The sequence below is a fragment of the Octopus bimaculoides genome, chromosome 13 (assembly GCF_046866305.1).
Source record: "Octopus bimaculoides isolate indiv1 chromosome 13, ASM4686630v1, whole genome shotgun sequence".
NCBI classification, from domain to species: Eukaryota; Metazoa; Mollusca; class Cephalopoda; order Octopoda; family Octopodidae; genus Octopus; species Octopus bimaculoides.
Window position 1 is genome coordinate 51661823 of NC_142940.1, and position 5265 is coordinate 51667087.

At 30.0% G+C, this 5265-nt stretch overlaps 1 pseudogene; it reads right to left on the reverse strand.

Moving 5' to 3' along the window:
- Positions 1-216: 216 nt before the first annotated feature.
- On the reverse strand, positions 217-317 carry LOC128249339 (U6 spliceosomal RNA; annotated as a pseudogene).
- Between the last annotated feature and the right edge of the window lie 4948 nt (positions 318-5265).

A 5265-nucleotide genomic window follows, 5' to 3' on the forward strand; every position in this document is an offset into this window, starting at 1 on the left:
GCTATAGGCACGCGGACTGGAATTTATGGTAATGGGATGGGACTAGTCAATTACATCGACCCCAGGGCTCAACTCGTATTTATTATATCGATCCCGAAAGGATGAAAGTCAAAGTCGACCTTGGAGTAATTTAAACTCAGAACCTAAGCAGGAAGAAACGTCGTTAATATTTTTGTCGGACGTGCTAACGATTCTGCCTATTTGATACCATAAAGATAAAATGTGAAACGGTTCGCAAATTTGCGTATCTTCCTTACGCAGAGGCCTTGCTAATCTTGTTCCAGTTTTAGTAGAAGTACAACCGAAGGTAATATTACATACTCGTAGCATGTCTTGAAACTATGGTTTCTGATTTAGGGCCAAGGCAAGCAGTTTTGTGGGGTTGAGGTTTAGTAAATACCGTCAAACCCACTATTAGGTTGGTACTTTATTTTATTAACCATGGAGGGATGAAAAGCAATTTCGTCTGTGGAATTTGAAATCAGAACGTAAAGACCTGTAGGTTGCTGATGCTCCTCGCTGACCAGCGGGACCATTATGATTCTAATTCGGCTGCTCTCGTCCCCAACCACCGCTTCCCGACCTGTGCTAGTGTGTTACCGTCCCCGTAACCAATTACTGCAAAACCTATTTTCCCCACACTCTAACAACTCTGCCACCTTGTCGTGTTTTGTTAATTCTGGTTTATATATTCTAGAATAAAAGTAGTGAAATACATCTTTTGCTGTTACAATATAAATGTACGCATGAATCTTGTTGGTGTCTCACAACAACGAAATTTTTCCAAAAGCTCATGCTACTGGATTGATGAAAGAAGAACACTTTGGACAATGCAGTTACGGGATATTTTAAAGTTGGTATTTTTGTTGTTTAGTTCAAATTTGGCCTAAATTGGATGCCAATAATCAAAGCTATTCAGGTACGGAATACATTCTGCATTTGTAGGATGAATATAGATTGACGACAATTATCAAATATATTCTCTTATAAGACAGCAATTTGAGGGATTTTTCGGTGTTCTTTGCGTTTTAAGTTCAAATGTATCTGGGGCCAAATTTTTCTTGCATCCTTCAGAGTCGATAAAATAAAGGATCAACTTACTACTGGAGAGTCAATGGTATCAACATCTCACCCTCAAAACCTCTGGCTTTCTGCCTAAATCACAAACTATCAAAAAGTGGCGAGCTGGCAGAATCTTTACTGCGTCAGAAATAAAACTATGCGGCATTCTACTTGGCTTTTTACGTCTTGAAAAATACTAAATAGATAGGTCTGTTTATTTAATGTTGGACGGCAAAAATGGTTATGTGGTCCGACAAATGCTAGAAATAGCATCCAAGTCTCTCAGACTATACATTATTCTCTTAAGAAAGAATATATAGCAAGCTTTTACTCTAAGTCTTCGACTTCAAATCCCTTTCCTCTCAACCGTCTATCTGTTTCAGAGGTCCTCTAAATGATAATGAACTCACCTTTGCTTACAGACAAAAAGATAAAAAAAGTAATGTACGTGTAGAGTCAAATAAATTGACTCCAGCTGAAGCCTGGTATTACATAGTTATCTATCAGTAAATGATTTCTGTGTGAAGTCAAATAAACTCTAGACTATGCCTGATATCATTTATTTATCTACCATCAGTTAATATAAAAAACGGAGACAAATAAATTGACTCAGATATGATTTATTTATCAGTACATGATGCTGCTCAAAAGTGACTCCAGTGAGCTTTCATTTAAAAACGTACGAATACGTAACTACATAATGTAATTTAAAGTAGTTGTGCTTCGCATATTGTCCATTATCCCTTGCACGCTCTCAGTAGTTGATATAAGGTTGTACAATACGCCATTGTAAGCAGTTCAGTTTACAGAGCATAGAATGCGCAGCCATATAAAATGACAACCTATGTTCTACCACCAGCGAAGTTGAAACCGCTGTGATTTAAACTTAGAACATAAAAGGATAAGGACAAAATTAAATATTTATTTAGAATGGTAAAATTCTAGTGTTTCGCTTATTGACCACTTTTTCTCGCTGCATCTGTTTAAAAATAATTATCACTAAGTAGCACAAGGTTATGCAGATTTTGTTAAAGCATCTCATTTATATTAATTACAAATAAATCGTTAGTATAAAGTGTTCAGACGAAATCGCCCTATACGAGATTAGCAGAGCGTGCCTAGATATTCCACATAGAATCTGATGGATTTTGCGCATGTGATATATTGATATGATCGAGCCAGCCAAGAATCGGCCTTTCAGGATCCTTAAGCAGACATTTAATATCCATGATATCCTCTATCTTAAACTGTGTTTCAAAGTTTGAGAATAGATGTGAAGCAATATTAAATGTTCAGGAATATAAATAGCGTATATTAAAATACATATTTAACATAACTATATAGAATTGTGGATCTGTGTGTTTGTGCGTGCGTGAATGCACACAGACACAGACACAGACACAGACAGACAGAAAGACACACACACACATATACATGTAGATATTAACATTCATATATATATATATATATATATATATATATATATATATATATTCTACCAACCTAGCTATTTATCTATGTATCGATCTATGTATCTCTCTCTCTCTCTTTCTGAATATATATATATATATATATGTGTGTGTGTGTGTGTGTGTGTGTGTGTGTATGTATATGTATATAGGTATATATATATATATATATATATATATATATATATATATACATGTGTATATATATATATATATATGTATATGTATATATGTATATATATATACACACATACATACATAAATATATGTATATATATACCTATATACATATACATACACACATACATATATGTACATAAATTTTTTTATCTCTGACCTTTTCTCTTTGACTGCAATAATCCTGATCGCAAACAGATATTTATATATTTCGAGGGGGAAAAATATTAAAAAAAAAAAAAAGACGAGGATCAAAAGAATGGATAAAAAAAAAAAACAAACAAACAAACAAACAACAACAAGTGCAGCATCAACAACAATAACGATTCTAGATATTCTCGAAGAGAAGATTAAACTCCGTCAAAACCAACAAATATGATTTTAAAAGAACCGAAACTTCGCGATGCCAAAATAAGAAGATGTTATCATCTTCGACGTTATTTTGAACTTCCAATGAAAATGTTGTAACATATGGATATTTTAGAAACGGCTGTTTATATATATATATATATATATCTATCTATCTATCTATATATATATATATATATATATATATATATATATATATATATGTGTGTGTGTGTGTGTGTGTGTGTGTGTGTGTGTGTGTGTGTGTGTGTGTGTATGTATATATATATATGTTTGTGTTTGTGTGTGCATATATGTATATACGTACGCACATATATACATATATATATATATGTACGCACATACATATTTATATATATAGTAATATATAAAACAGATACGCACATAAATGTGTGTTTGTGAATGTGTGTATATTTTGTGTGTTCGATATATTTCGCTAATGCCAGAAAATAAGGAAAATATATAAAAAAAAATATATATTAAAAGCTAGGAAATATTTTTGTCTTTACCTCCATATCAATAATATTTTGCACATTTCCATATCAACTGATCTCACGTGCGCTTCTAATTAAAAACAAAACAAAAATACAGCAACAACAAAAAAAAAAGAAAAAAACAATAAGAAGAAAAATAGTTCTTTGAATTTGCCTTTATCGAACTTTTGTCTTCGTCATTTTACTTAATTTTTATCTCATCGAAAACTTCCTCTAACACAAATTATTTCTGTCAAATATAAACGACTCTCAATACGCATGAAACAGAATATAAAAATATATTTACAAAAATGATATTGATAATAATAATAATAATAATAATAATAATAATAATAATAATAATAATAATAATAATAAGAAGAAGAAGAAGAAGAAGAAGAAGAAGAAGAAGAAGAAGAAGTAAAGAAATGCTCTTCGTTCCTTTTAAAACGAAAGATGGAGGTGTAGAGAAGGATGAGATATAACACTATTTCATTTTATCACATTTGCAATGTTTCTTTTATATTAGGTATTATTGCGTCTAATATGGCCGTTGCCATTTCTTCGCTGAAATATATCTTCAACAGAATTTGCTTACAACAATTTATAGTGAAAGACTCTAAAATATAAGACGATAATTACAAAAATAAATAATTGAATACCTAAATAAAAAGCATATATATTATTTCAATAATAAAAATAAAAATAAAAATAATAATAATAATAATAATAATAATGTAATAATAATATTTATAATAATAATAATAATAATGTAATAATAATATTTATAATAATGATAATAATAATAATAATAATAATAATAATAATAATAATAATAATAACAACAACAACAATGATGATGATAATAATAATCAATAATAGTAAACAAAGATGGTAGTGCGTTTATTGAAATGTCGCCACGAATATTATTATGATTGGTCACTTATGACATAAACAACTAATAAATATCGGAACGTTTAAAGAATATATTAAAAATGGAGAATATTCTAAATGTGAAATATTTAAATTAAGTACCAAACTTAGCGTTTCCTATACATTATAATCGAGAATATATATTTGTATGTATGAATATATACATGCATATGTGTCTGCATGTGTAACTATGCGTAATGAAGTGCCGTATATTCTGTATTTTCTAGCATATAAGTATAAATATATATACATGATATACCACATACGCATATATATATATATATATATATATATATATATATATATATATATATATATATATATATATATATATATATATATATATATATATATTTAATATATTTATATATCCTTACATATATATGTATATACGTGTGTGTTTGCTTGTGTGTAGATATATATATATATATATTTGTTCTTGCTTTTTATATACTACATTACTGTTGGAGAGTTCAGAGTTCCACTTTAAACAAGGTGAAATATTTAAGATTAAATCAAATTTCACTTGTGCCTCGGAAAATCTAATCTATGCCATTATATGCTTAGGGTGTGGTAATAATTATATTGGCCAAACAGGAATATCACTCCGTAGAAGAACCACTCTCCACATAGAACAAATACGCCACCCACAATACAGACAGATACATGTCAGTGGACACATAGAAAGCTGGGCAAGATAACTTAATCTTAATTTCTTAATTTTTCCCAGCTCTCTCCATTTACTTGAGAATGGGAATCCTTACTGTTCATCGTTGCCGCAC